The following is a 15,915-nucleotide window of genomic DNA, read 5'->3' on the forward strand; positions in this document are numbered from 1 at the left end:
TACTCCTATTCTGCTGTTTCTAGTGTGGCTTTTATTTCTGTAGAAGTTCCCTCCTCTCTATATTTCTCATGAGCTCGCTGGCTTACTTTTGAACTTTCCCTTTCTATTGTTTTTATCTTTTATCATCTTTTCTTTTATCTCTCTCTTTGGGAGAAAAATAAGATAGAAACATAAAATAGGATAGAAGAATCGTTGCTTTGTCTCTTTAACTTGATATTTTTGCCCCTAGGATACTTAATTAGATTAAATCCTCCCTTCACCTTTGAAACTAGATTGATTTTAGAGCCTTGCTATTTCTTTCTACATATGTGATAGGGCAGACCTTTTCCCAGAGGTTTAGATCAGGGGTTCTCAAACTTTTTAAACAGGGGGCCAGTTCACTGTCCCTCAGACTGTTGGAGGGCCGGACTATAGTTTTTAAAAAAACTATGAACAAATTCCTATGCACACTGCACATATCTTATTTTGAAGTAAAAAAACAAAACGGGAACAAATACAGTATTTGTATTTGCATGTGGCCCTCGGGCTCTAGTTTGAGGACCCCTGGTTTAGATGCTTAGGTATAATGATTCCATTATCCGTATCAACTGGTCTTTATCATGACAATCTACTGAAGATTATGGAAGGAAATTTCTTTTATTACTCATTTAGAGAAATTTTCAATATTTTTATATTTTAGAATGAGAACTTAATACTTATATAAAAATTAACTTTTTATCACGATAGTAAATTGGAACTCTAATTTCTAAAATAATATATTAAATGTTGGTATGTCTTTTTTTTATATGTTTTTATTGGTTTCAGAGAGAGAAAGGGAGAGGGAGAGAGAGAAACATCAATGATGAGAATCATTGATCGGCTGCCTCCTGCACACCCCCTACTGGGGATTGAGCCTGCAACCTGGGCATGTGCCCTGATCGGCAGTTGAACTGTGACCTTCTGGTTCATGGGTCAACCCTTAACCACTGACCCACACTGGCCAGGCTGTTGGTATGTCTTCTTAACTTCGATAATATTTTGGTTCATTTTGTTAACATATATAATATTGAAAGTCACCAGTAGCAAATACAAGTAAGCTTAGAATGGGTTGTCGTATACTTGTGATACATTTATATGAATGGACTGCTAAACAATTGAATATTTAGGGAGTAAAATCATTGGACAATCTTGCAGTTTTCTGATGGTGTTTTCTTTGCCACCTTAAACCAGCCAAGGGGTAAAATACTCCCAAAACTATAAAACTAGGTAACAGAGTCTTGTTATCCCACACAAAAAAACAGAGCTTGAAATACATGTATAGTATTGTTTGAAAGAAACATTCTTTGTGGAAAAATACTATACTATTTATGGTTTAAAATTTTAGAATTGGTCAATATAAGTTGAAAGAGAAATAGTTTAGACAAAATGAACATTATTGTGAGAAGTGAGGTTTAACTCTTGATTGCTATTGAATCTTTTTCTAGTATTGGGTTTATTTTGATTCTTTTAGAAAAGTAGTTTAAAATAAGTGAGCATTAAGAAAAAATAGTTACAGATATGGCAAAGGAATCGTGTAATTTAAATTTAACATTTTATACACTTTTTAAAATTGACATTCCATGCCTTACAATAAATGTAGCCAATAAATTTCTATATTAATCAGACCATTAAGAGAATTGGTTGTTTAGTGTTGGAGGTTTTGGAGAAATATACTTTAAGACTGTATTGCACAGTTGATCTATTTTTGAAAAAGTTTGCCTTTACAATACTGGTATACTGTTTAGAAAACTATTGTGCCTCATTTTCCTTTTCCTTTGAATTTCATCTGGTTTTCCCTTTAAGCGTTCATTCAGAAAATAAAGTTTAATTTTACATAATGAGGATATAATTATTTGGTAGCATTTTTTTTGCTAGTTTTACAGCGTCAGCAGTCTGTTTAACTTCATGTATTATATCTGTTTACTGCTATTTGAATATCTGTAAAATACTATTTATATCTAATAATCAAATGTTGATTCTCAAATTTTTGAGTCTTGATGGCAGGTTGTTCCCTGGAGAAGGTGCAAGAAATTAAAAATATGCAGCAGAGCTATAAACACTTCCAACAAGATTATTTTTTCTACTTGTTTTTTGTTCGGTGTCTCTTTCTTTGATGCTACCTAAGTAACTAAATGGAAAGAGTAAGATTAGATTTTTAGGAGGAGATGTAACTTCTTTCTTCTTATCCTTATTCTGGAAATAAGTCCTTTTATTGTTAGTTTGAAAAGTCTATAATACAAAGAAGTTACATGAGATATTATGAATACTTCTAAATCTATATGAACTTTTTAGTAATGTACTTACACATTTCATTTTACTAATGAACCCTCTTTTGTAGGCATATTTAACTGCAATTTCTTATGTCTTTTAAATATATATTTTTTAGCTACATTGGTGAAAAAATTTTAATCACTAATTTTGTGCAGGCAATTAAAATAATTTTATATGTACAGAAAACGAGACTCATTTGACTTGCTGCTTTAAAATTATGTGGGCTTTTGAAAGGAAGTGGTTTATTTGAGTAAAAAAACTAGTTCAGAATGTTCTCAGATAAGTCTTAAGATTCTCTTTGTATATACACCTACACTGGAAAAACTGAAACACTAATTGCTTAATTTAAAAATAATTTGCTACAAACTCAAAACACCTTATCTTCGTAATAGCCAGAACCATATATGAATTGCATGAATGTTAAGTGCAGAGGTTTCTTTTAATCTTAATTATGGTTTTTTGACATACAAATTATAATCAGGTTACATCTGTTTGTATGTATGTATTTTTTTTTTAAATGTATTTTTATTGCTTGCAGGGAGGAAGGGAGAGGAGGAGAGCGATAGAAACATCAATGATGAGAGAGAATCATTGGTTGGCTGCCTCCTGCATGCCCCCCACTGGCGATAAACCCAGAATCTCCTGGTTCATAGGTTGACACTCAGCCACTGAGCCACACTGGCTGGGCTGTACTTTCTTATTTCATTCCAAAGCAGTTATAAATCTTTTAAATATTTTTTTTGAGTGCTTGGTATTTTAGTAAGGGATAGAAAGGAACGAAAAGACAAAATTCAGTTTAGTCAGCATTTATTACATGTTCACTTTTTATCAGAAAATTGTGGTAGCCATTGAGAACATAGATTTAAGTCACAGACTTTTCCCCTAATTCAGCGGTTCTCAACCTGTGGGTTGCGACCCCTTTGGGGCGCGGACGGCCCTTTCACAGGGGTCGCCTAAGACCATCGGAAAAACACATATATTATTACATATTGTTTTTATGATTAATCACTATGCTTTAATTATGTTCAATTTGTAACAATGAAATTGGGGGTCATCACAACATAAGGAGCTGGTATTAAAAGGTCTTGGTATTAGGAAGGTTGAGAACCACTGCCCTAGAGCTTCATAGTGGTCCTTCAGGGGCTAGGCCTGCTTCAAGAGCAGCACCTGATGTAGCCAGGAGTTTTCTCACTGAACATGTTACCTGTTTCTTTTTGTGTAGCTATGTTTATAATATTCTGTGCCGGGTGCTGCTATCTTTCAAGGGAAGTGAATTAATAATGTTGAATGTAAACTATGTGTTAGGCTTTGTATATGTTTTATTTGGTCATTATGAGACTCTAAGGAAGATTGAAGAAATTGAGGCTCATATAAATAACTTGCCTTAATTCCATATGACATGAGGCAAATTGTAACTCAAACTGAGTTCTTCTGCACTCCCATGTCCTTTTCATTATATATTACTTGCAACAGAATTTTATGTTATAATGCTTTGACCTTGTTTGTTTTTTGTTAAGTGTCTTAAACATAAATGCTGGTTTGTAAGGGAAACCAGCTTTATTATTAGTGAGATATTTAAAAGCTACTTTGAAGTATTTTTTCTGCTAGTATTATTTAAGAGACTTTGACATTCTTAGAGAATGGGTATTATTTTCTGAATACTTGCACATTAATAGTCCTAAGAATTGCAGTCCTTTTCTAGGTTATTTACTTTTATTCAGTTTGTAATCTTGATTCCTTACTTAAACAACAATTCTGTTCAATTTAAAATCCTGAGTAATTTATTTTTTATAGCTGCTAGCACAGTACCATTTTAAGCAAGATTCAAAATTAATATATTTACATTTATTGAGTTTATGTTTGTTGAGTAAAAGTAGAAAATTCAAATAAGCCAGTGGAAGGAAAATATATAACTAATTTCATTAGGCAGAATTAACTATTAGCCCTTGATGCATTTAAGAAATAATAGTTGGCCCTATTAATGAACACTTAACTACACACCAAATGTACTAAACTTTTATATGTTACCTCATTTAATATTCAAAATAATAATTTAGAATAAGGATTATTTTTATCCTAGTTTTACAATTGGAGACTGAAGCTCAAAAATGGCTAAAAATCTTGCCAAAGGCTGCAAAATAGCCAATGGATCCAACATTCAGAATAAGATGCTTCTAATATCAAAGCCCTTCTCTTTAATACTTTGTGTTTTTACACATAGAGAATATTATTATTTTTTTAAAAAATGTGACCACACTTCACTTTTTAAATCCCTTTTAACGTAATCATGAGCTATAGACCTACTTACAACTTTTTTAAAAACTTGGTTAAATTTTATTTTTACTTGTGGTAAGATAACACATATATATTGTACTATGTTAACTCTTTTTAAGCATACAGTTTAGCAGTCTTGTGTATATTCACATTGTGCAAGATGAAAAAGTTCTGAAGGGTAACTTCACAATACATACTAAAACACTTAAAAATGCCCATACCTTTTCATCTTAGACCTTTTCATCTTGCAAAACTGAAACTGTATACTCATTCAGCAACTCTCCATTTTCCCCTTTGCCAGCTCCTAGCAACCACCCATAGACCTTTTTCTTTGTATTACCAACTAGAGGCCTGGTGCACAGAATTCATGCACTGGGGGTGGGGGGAGTCCCTCAGCCTGGCCTGCACCCTCTCACAGTCTGGGAGTACTTGGGGGATGTCTGACTGACAGCTTAGGCCCACTCCCTGCCCAAATATTCTGAGCAGAGAGTGGGCCTAAGCTGGCAGTCGGATATCCTTAGCGCTGTGGGGAAGGCGGGAGAGGCTCCTGCCACTGCCGCTGCTCTTGTCAGGTGTGAGCCTGGCTTCTGGAAGTGCACTGACCACCAGGGGGCTCCTACATTGAGTGTCTGCCCCCTGGTGGTCAGTGTGTGTCATAGTGACCAGTTGTTCGGCCATTTGGTCCATAGGCATATTACCCTTTAATATATAGGATAATTTTAGGTTTCATAGTACTGTATTCTATTATTTCATTGAACCCAACACCTATTATAGGATCTTAAGTTTTTCAATTTATTATTTTAAAAAATACTTCAGTTGACATTTTGTACATTTGTGCATTTTTAAAATTATTTTATGAAAGATATTTCTACAATAGTATTGTCAGAAAAAAGGAATGGGCATTTTTAAGGGTTTTAGTATGCATTGTGAAGTTACCCTTCAGAAAGACTGTAGTAATTTACTTACAATTGCTAATCATAATAATATTGATAGTCTTATGAAGGGTATTATATTCCACTGCAGGACTTTATAGTTCTACTAAAATTTTGTATTCATTAATAGAATGGATAGCAGTCAAAGGTGGATTATGCAGTTTTGGGGAGCGGGAGGACTTGTGATGACAGTCATTGATGTGTCCCTGGAAATTTTATCCATGCTGCTATAGGTTGGTAATGTCTAGAATATCATTTATAAGCAAATGGTACCTAACTTGGAAGATTCTGGGAGGAGCAGAATAACCCATGTGATGCAGTTAGCACAGTGTGTGGCACATAGGAAATGATCAACAAATGATAACTGAACTTAATTCAAGAAGTATCCTTTTATTACCACCCAAGGAACAAGTGCTATTAAAAAGTGATTATATTAAAAACCTAATGAACTGAGGTGCTTAAATGACTTCTGACTGTTTTGGGCTTTAAAAAAATCATCTATGATTTTATAAAACATAATATCCTTGGGGATTACCTAACCTCATTCTTTGCTCTTAGCCATTTTAAAAATAAATTTTATTCTTATTGTTGATGTTTTATTTGTATATATTTTATTTGGTCATTATGAGACTATGAGGAAGATTGAAGAAACTGAGGCTCATATAAATAATTTGCTTAAAATATTACAGATGTACCTTCCCCCCCCACACACACACACTTTAATCCTCTCCACCCTGCTCCTGCCCCCTCTCCATGCCTTCCCCACACTATTGTCTATCCATGGGCTATGCATATATGCATATAAATTCATTGGCTAATCTCTTCCTACCCCCCCTTCCCTCTCAAATATGTCAGTCTGTTGCATGCTTCATTGTCTTTCAGTCTTTTAATATATCATGTGATAGTTGTCTTTCTCTGTCTGTCTTATTTCATTTAGCATAATATTCTTCAGGTCCCTCCATTCTGTCTCAAAGAGTAAGAGATCCTTTTTTACAGCTTCATAGTATTCCATTGTGTAAATAAATACCACCATTTTTAATCTATCATCAGCTGTTGAGCACTTGGACTGTTTCCAGATCTTAGCTATTGTAAATAATGCTGCTATGAACATAGGGGTGCATATATCCCATTTTTAACAGCCTGATGCAGGTTATTCTATATTACAGATGTTAACCTTTTTTTAGTTATACTAGAGGCCTGGTGCATGAAATTCATGCACAGTTAGGGTCCCTAAGCCTGGCCAGCGATCAAAGCCAATTGGGGCCTTCGGGCTGCCAGCCAGGGCCTTCCTTCGTTCTGTGCCACCCCCTGGTGGTTAGTGCATGTCATAGCAAGCAGTTGAACTCCCAGTTGGTCGAACTCCCGAGGGGATAGTTTGCATATTAGTTTTTTATTATATAGGATGCATTGTAAATAATTTTTCCAAGCCTTTTTGTTTTCTTTGCTTAGAACTTTTTATATAGAAAAATTTAAAAACTTTATATCACACTCATTTATAATTTACCAGATGAAATAATTAATAACAAACCCCAACCTCTAGGTTATAACTATCTTTGGGAGAAAATATTATATTCATTTTTACACTTAATAAATTCCTCAAAATTTATTTTTGTGTAGAGAAGTGTTAAACTTTTTCAGATTTTCATTAGAATTTTAAAGATGCATCAGTTTGTATGCTGTGACAGGTAGTGTGTTATAAAGTGGAAGAGGATGGTAGCTTTCAAATAGATCAATAATTGCCTCTAACTCTGTCGTTTACTATCTGCATGATCTCGGTAAAATTGCTGAGACTTGGTTTCTTCTTCAAAATGGCAGTAATGTCTACTTCAAAGTTATTTTTTTTTTATTTCAAAGTTTTATGATGAATAATCCCTTAACCCAGCATCTACCATATAGTAGTCCCTTAATACAATGTTAGTTTCCCTTTCCTTCCTTTTACTAATTGCTTTAAAAATCATTTTAAATTATTAAATAATTAAATCAATTATTTCTGGATATTAAATAATATTGGGTATTATCAAGTCTTAAACCATTTAAGAATGACTCTTGGTCCCATATGTGAATTCCAACATGATGTCTAGAGATAGTGTGTGACTTATTCAAGTATGTTTAGGATTACTCAGGTATAGTAGTCTCTCCCTGTCTTTAAGGCCATGTTCTTTGAAAAATCCCCAAGGCAGAATTTAGAAAAGAAATTCAGATCTAGGTTGAGATAGGCTTAGGTTGAATCTGTGTAGGCCTTTGTATGTATGCATGTGTGTGTATTTTATAGTCACTAACAGTGCAAATGACACCTAAATAATGAAACTATTAATGTAATTGAATACCTTTTTAGATTTGATTAATACAGTTTAACTTTTGTTTATCATTTGTTGCTAGTTGGACACCATCTTAAAATTTTCAACTTTCTCTTAAATTTTTTTCTTATTTTAGCTCATGTGCATACTATGAGACTTTTATTTCTCTCCTGTACTTTTCCTCTGTTCAGTTCATTGTTTTTCTGGATTTTATGACTAGAATATGCTGATTCTCACTGTTAGTTTCCACTGGAATTTGGAAGAGCACAGGTACTTGTGTAGACTGCTAGGATTTATATTCCAGCTGAACCACTTAGCAGTTTACTTAACACCTGTATCACATTTTCCTCATTCGCAAAATTAGGATAATAATATTTTATTTTCTAGGGTAGTTGTGATATTAAATGAAGTATATATTAAGCCACTTTAGCATTTCTTGACATATAGTAGCTCATTAAATTTAGGTTATTTTGTATTTTTGAGATGTTTCTCAAATATATATTCTTAGTTTTGCCCATAATAACATCATGCCTAATTTAAGACATGAAAGATTAACATCATTTGTGAGGGAGATGCTCAAGGGTAGATAATTGCAGGGATAGGGCTATAGATGAGATCTCTTAGGAAGAGTGTATAGTAGGTGAAACTGGAGGCCTAAGGAAGAATGGTAAGCAACATTGATATATTTGTGTAGTATTTTTTAAAGGGTTTGGGTATATACAGTTTCTTTCAGTAAAATAAAAAGGCTTTGTTTTGTAGGCTGCTCTCTTTCTGGTCTAATAAAAATTTTATCTCAGTACTAAATATTTACAAATAAGATATAAATGGTTTCTCTTTAAGGAAAATTAATAGTAGCACAATATTGCCTTTATTCCTAAACTCTTGAAGTAGCAAGAATTCCTATTGATATAGAATGGTCATATCATAATTAAAATGTATTTCCTACACTATGTTATAAATTGTGTATATGCTACCTGAAGGCATATAATCCAGTCTAATGTACAGGTTGAGGTTTGTTCATCCAAAATTTATTAATTTTAAAAAATTGCTGGCTCGGTTATAGTTATAGAACATTGAACTCTGATCCCAGTGAATCTTTTGGGGTACAAAGTTTTTTTCTTTTGTAGGAGATGGATGTCGCATGATGGATTTGATGAGGCAAATTATGCAATAAAGGATGTTTTAAGGTGAAAAGATAATTCATACTGAATAAATCACAGTGCAGCTGTAATTTCAAAGGAAGTGGTTTATTCACTATAGCCTGTTGATGTACTTTCTGAATGTCATGTGGTAACTAGAATTTAAATTTGTAGTCAGATTCAGTGAAATCATTTCGTATTTGAAGTCATTTTTCACTGAAAATTTATCAATGATTTCTTTGAATTTTTGAGAATCTTTTCTTTGCATGTACCAGTATGTACTAGCATATTGAAATTTTTATAGGAATAATATGCCTGACTGATAGCAAAGAGTGAACTTAGTTAGAAAACTTGTTTTTGTCTTTTTCTAAATAACCTGAAATGTTTTTTTAGCCCAAGGTGTTTTGATCTGAATGACTTTAAATTGTGAATCTGTTTTACATTGAGTCTATTGTGAATTTATTTTGAATATTTCTCTTAATCATATAAATATAAAAAAATTACTTCCTCCTTTTGAAATATTTCAAGTCACCTCTTAACTTACTGTTTTTCTCAATAGCAAGGTAATACATTCTTAATGTGGATAAAGGGGAAAATGTTACTCATAATTTTCTTACTCAAAGACAACAGTTGGGTTTTGTCATTTCCTTCCAATGCATTTTTATTCTTTGTGTTATTAAGGTTTTTGCATGCAATTATATATACCATTTTGTAGCTTACGTTTTTCCTCTTTTTAGCTTTCATCTATGTCTATTCATCTATCTGCCAATCTGCATACACATTTTAAAATGTGGAATCATTTTTTAGATCCCAGTTTGATTCAACGGTTTACTTTTAAAACATTGATTAAGAAGTTATAGAAGGCATTTTTTATTTTTAAAACAAAAAATAGTGTTCTGTACCAGTATTTTTACATCTTTATTTGTACTGTTTAAATCTGAAATTCCTTAATGCCACCAGGTAAAAAAGCTTACTTTTAAAAAATGTCCCTAGTAATATTTCTCATGTTTAGTTATGGATTTTACATTTAAAAACCCAAAACCTTGGTTGTTTTTTATTGGATTTAATATTTCTTCAAGAACAGTTTTCGTTAACTAATACCCTATTTGATGTGGGTGATAGTATTAAGTAGTCAAAAAAATATCTGTAGATGTCATTAGTGATTACTGACGTATACTGGTATGTGTATGGGGGAGAGATTCTCACTGAATAGGCTAAGTAGTTATTTTAAAAATAGGATTATGAGGCTAGGAACCTTAACAGGTCATTTGAACTAGATTCCTCATTTGTGGCAGATTTTCAAACATCTTTTTAGTTGTTAACTTAAAACCAGTCAACAAGTGGCAGATAGTTATAATTTGCAAAGAATGTTAAACTGGATTAGACAAGTTGTTTAACTTACAAGAACCTCACTTCATCTATAATAATTAGTTTTAGACAAGATAAGTCATTCTCAATCACTTTCTTTCTGTCCCAGGACCTCAGAAATTTGACACTTTCTTGTCAGCATCATTATCTGCCAGTGACAGTGGTTTTCAAAGGGGAAGAGGCAAAGATGTCTTTGTTATTTTTTTAATGTTATTTTTTGTCTTCGTTATTTTGATCCAACATCTGCCAAACCGAGAATCACTAGCTTAAAGAATATATTGCTTTTTATCATATATAATGTTATCAAATATTTGAGTGACTAGTCTGTACCAGGCACTGGATTGGATATTCTGGAAAATATCAAAAGTTTCCTTCTGGTGCTCATAGGTAGTGGGAGAGGTAAGGCACATTCTTTATATGGATTTTTATAATATAGATGGAAATAACTTGCTATATGGGGATATACAATATAGGTTTTTTAATCTTAAGTCATAACATTTTGGACTGGAGCTTTCATTTTCAAGAATTTGAGATTATGTGTGACCTAAAATTGATATAATTATGTCAGATGCATGCCTTATAGCCTAAGTATCCCTTTCCCCAGCGAAAATCAGCATAAGCAAAAAGTAAAAAGATAGTATCCAGGTGTTACCAGGAACACTAGCCTAGCTGTCTGGTTTCCCATCAGAAATTAAAATGTAGTGGCAATTTTTTCTTTATTAAGCAGAGAATGATTTGACTGCTAGGCTCTCTAACTATGTACATTCTTAGGAGATTTTTGAAATGCAGATATTAAACCAAATCATAATTAGTGATTTTATTAACTATTATCAGAAGTATCTGAAATCATGACCAGCCTCATCAAAATCACAAAATCATGATGCAGACAAAGCATTGACTTTTTTAAAATAGGATATTTATTTTTACTTTATTTTTTTTAAATCCTCACCTGAGGATATTTTTCCATTGATTTTTTAGAAAGTGGAAGGAAGAGGGAGAGACAGAGAGAGAGAAACATTGATGTGAGAGAGACACATCAATTGGTTGCAGAGTGTGGTCAGGGTCTGGGGATGGAGCCGGCAACCAAGGTATGTGCCCTTGACCAAATCAAACCTGGGCCACTTCAGTCCACAGGCTGATCTCTATCCACTGAGCCAAACCGACTAGGGCAAGCATTGACATTTTATAGAGATATTTGATTAAGTGGTTTTTATATACATTAGCTTCAAAATAAACCTGGTTCAGTTATATTGGGAAAATCCCTTCCATGAAGCTCTGAGGAGGTATAACCAAACACAGTGGAAAGGGGAGGGTGGGTGCCTTGGAAGTAGCCTGAAGAAAACAAGAGCAAAATTTCCTGATTAGACATATGACCTTTAGAAATATACTTAATTTTTATCTGTACAATAATGGGTTGAACCAAATGACCTCTTAAAAAAATAGCCTGCAAAATTGCATGATTGTATGAATCTCAGTTCAAGTAAGGACTTAACAAGGAATGTGAATACTTATTTTCTGCCTTTCTCTTAGAGTTCCTGCTGCCTTCTCACCTTTCCTTTCTGGTAGTCTATCTCATCCATTCCCACGTCTTAAGTTCCTTTACATGTTTTAATGATACTCTCAATTCTTCTTCTCTGTAAACTTGATTATCAAGGTTTCTATCCAATTTCTGTTTGCCTTTGAAAGAATCTCAAACCCAATGTGTTTTATGTTCATCTATAATTTAGAGTCCTAGGGATTTATATCTCATCTTTTTTTGCCTCCCTAATATTTAATTTATTAATGTATGTCTCTCATGCCTGTCCCCTCTTATTCATTTTCTGTGCTCTTGTACTTGCTCAGCTGTAGTCATAGCATTTGTGGTCTGCAGATTTCTCTCATTTTACTTGTCTCTGTTTTCTTTAAATCTTGTCTACCTACATGTCCATCACATCTAGTTACCTGAAAATAGAGACAATTACTCATCTTTATGTCTCCAGTGCCAAGAACATGTTACAATTTAACTTGAAAAATGGAAAGACCTGCGATAGTATCTAGGCACTGTTTTTTTTTTTAAAATATATATTTTTACTGATTTCAGAGAGGAAGAGAGAGATAGAAACATCAATGATGAGAGAGAATCATTGATTGGCTGCCTCCTGCACGCCCCCTATTGGGGATCGAGCCTGCAACCAGGACATGTGCCCTTGATGAGAATTGAACCTGGGACCCTTCAGTCCACAGACCAATGCTCTTTCCACTGAGCAGAATCACCTAGGGCTTTAGGCACTGTTTTAAAAAAAAAATATTTGGTAGCAGTTACCACTTATTTAGGAAAAAGCATTTCCTCTGTGGACCTCTATAATTTTACATTACATAAAAGGACTATTCAAGAGGAGTGATATCCTGACCAACAGACTTAGTTCTCCAGAATGTATTCTCCATTCAGTGATGACATAACCATCCCCTCTTCCTTCCTTGCTAGAGAAATCTGGGAACTGTCCTTTCTCTCACCTCCCTTCATATAGTAAGGCACCAAGTTACCTAGTAATTTCTTAGAAATCCCTTTCCACATTGTTCTTCGATCAGTCCATAGCACTTCTTATACATGTATTACTGTAACAATTTGCTGACTGCCCTGCCCTCATTCTTGCCTCCACAATCCATTTTCCATTCTATGGTTAGAGTAAGTTTTAAAAGCACAGCATTCCAATGCTTAAATTCTCTTTATGGCTCTTATCTATCAAAATCAAGTGCCTAAATGGTGTCCATAGCTCTAAACTTATCCTTCTGTCTCACCACTTAATCTCTCTCCCTATGTCTCAGCCATGCTGACCCACTGGCAGTGGCAAGCATTATGTTGTGTCCCCTGATCCCATTTTCCTTATTTTTTCCTCCAAGTTCATTAGGCATCTTTTGAAGAAAAATGGGCGGGCTAGTCCTTTTCGTGTGCACTCTCGTGCCTGCATTATAGCAGTCCCCATGATAAGAATATGCTTGTGTGGTACCTCTATGAGGCTTATGCTTGAGGATAATAACCGCATGTTACTCTTTGATCTGTTTATCCCATTACCTAGCACAGTGTCACATTGCTAGCATTCCCTCCTTTCCATCATGACTTAATATGTGATTGCCAGAGAGTAATTTGTGTATGTAGATTCCCTGGTGTCAGATGAGGAAAAGGAAGTTGGCATTTTGGTGATATCAGAGACCCACGAACTATGTTGCTTTTCTGCCATGGAGGGAAGCATTGAGTACTTAAAGTATACCAGGCATTGCTCTAAGCACTTTACATGTATTAACTCATTTAATTCTTTCAATATTAAGTAGGTTCTAGTATTGTTATTTTACACATGAGGAAACTGGGCACAGAGAGAAGTTAAAATGATTCCCTCGAAGTCACATAACTAGTAAGTGGCAGAGCCTAGATTCAACTCAGGCTGTCTGACTGCAGAATATATATCTTACCTACTTTACCAAACAGAGTAACTGGTGAACTGGCAGGTTATCAGGTCTCTCCTGAGGGACCATAAAAGTATGCAAGCAAATTTACATTTGCTTTATTTAGTGTTTTTGCCTCATAGGCTTGGTCAGTCTTTGTGGAATGAATCCAGGAATGTTTCGTCATGCAGTGCTAAAGTTGGCCTCTCTGATTTATGCATTACCAAGAAGCCTGGGCTTCCTCGTATTAATAATTCTCATGAAAATAATGGTAGGACATTGTCTGATAAGTAAGAGACGGAAAGCAGAGAGATTGCATATCCAACACTAAGGGCCTAATGGCCTGACTTAAGTAGGTGGGAAAGGAAAAAATTGAGTAATATTTATGAGGAAAAAGTTAATATAAATAGTATTAATTGGGTGTAGAGGTTTCAAAAGAAAAGGGAATCAGAAATCATCGACAGGTTTTAAGCTTGGCTGGATGGGAAAAGACCAGAATTGGTTGTTTTGTTGGTAAGAGGGTAAGTTTAGATGATGTATGTATTTGAGATGGTGAGGGTATGTAGAGTTTGTAATAGGTATTTAATTCTTTTGCTAATAACTCTTTGGAGCAGTACCTCTCAACTGGAGGTGATTTTGCCCCACAGAGTGACATTTGGCTATATCCAGAGACATTTTTGGGATGCCGCTAAACATATTGTAATGCAGAGGACAGCCCCAGACAACATAGAAATTTCCTGCCCAAAATGTCAGTAGTTCCAAGGTTGAGAAATCCTACCCAAAGAATCCAAGAAGGACAGGATAGACTTTACCATGATTTTTTTTAACCTAGTAAAAATATATGTTCAAAGAGGTCACATTTATAATTCCCTTTTAGTTTTTCACCTTAATTTTTTAAGGAATTTATCAGAGCATTGACAGAGCTATCAGGAAATGATTTTGTTTGTACACTGTATTAAATATGTGGGTTGTGGAAATAGAGAAACCCAAAGGATGCATTCCCTGCTGTCAAGGAGCCTGGGAGTCTAAACAAGGGGATTGATTACTTAACACAAATATAAAATTGTTCAACCTGTGTGCTGCAAGAATTTTTAAAACATGCAGTACCTGACTAGTCAGGGGCACTGACCTCATTTCCTTTAGATTGTCAAATAAGTGACAACAGCCAACACAATAGCCATCCAGTGTAAATGAATACAAATTACACATTTTTTTGGTGTGTCACAATTTCAATAATTGATGTGTGCCATGAGATGAAAAAGGTTGAAAATCGCTGCTTTAGAGCATTACTTTCAACCTTACTAGAGTATTCTGAATATAAAGTTGTCATTGAATGATTGATTAGATGAACTTGGAACTCTGTTTCAAAACATGAACTTTCCAGCTCAGCTGGTTGACACAGTTGGTTGGAGCTTTGTCTCCTGTACACCAAAAAAAGAAAAAAAAGAAAAAGGTTGCAGGTTCAATTCCCGGCCTGGGTGCATAAAGAAGGCAGCTTATCAATGTTTATCTCTCACATCTATGTTTCTCTCTCACATCGACGTTTCTCTCTCTCTCTCTCTCTCTAAACCATGTATCTCAATAACATAGTCTCATGTGAGGATTAGAAAATAAAACGTAATTTCTAGGGGATGTTTTCGGTATTATGTTGTAATCAGGATCATTGATGGGAAGCGTTTGGGTTGTGGTACACTAATTCTAAGTGTTATTGCTAAGTATGTTTTTACTTTATTCTAAGAAAAGAGAGAATACATTTCTGGAAGTATATAATAATACTTTTTAAATTTTATCACATTTCTCCCTACCAGCAGTGTTCTAGGCTGAACTCTAGCCAACAGTGTCAGTGCTCTTCTCCAACTCCTTCCTTTGGCAACACTAGATGCTGATAAAAAAGTAGAAATAGCCTGACCGGTGTGACTCAGTGGTCATAGCACATGCCGGGGTTGCGGGCTTGATCCCCCAGTAGGGGGTGTGCAGGAAGCAGGCAATCAATGATTCTGTCATTGATGTTTCTATCTCTCTCTCTCCCTCTCCCTTCCTCTCTGAAATCAATAAAAATATATTTTTTTTTTCAAAAGGAGAAATACTTTACTATTCTTCCCTCCTTCTCTTGCCCTCCATGCCCCCTCTTCCACTACTTCCTCTTTTCAGTCCTCCCTTTCTCCTGGTCCTCCTCCTCCTCTCCCCCCCCCACCC

General features: G+C 34.6%; 1 protein-coding gene across 3 annotated transcripts in view; it reads left to right on the forward strand.

Moving 5' to 3' along the window:
* HBS1L (HBS1 like translational GTPase) overlaps positions 1–15,915 on the forward strand; it is a 77,955-nt gene that overhangs the window by 29,202 nt on the left and 32,838 nt on the right. The gene's annotated exons all lie outside the window — the stretch shown is intronic.

The sequence above is a fragment of the Myotis davidii genome, unplaced genomic scaffold (genome assembly GCF_000327345.1).
Source record: "Myotis davidii unplaced genomic scaffold, ASM32734v1 scaffold266, whole genome shotgun sequence".
Classification (NCBI taxonomy): Eukaryota; Metazoa; Chordata; class Mammalia; order Chiroptera; family Vespertilionidae; genus Myotis; species Myotis davidii.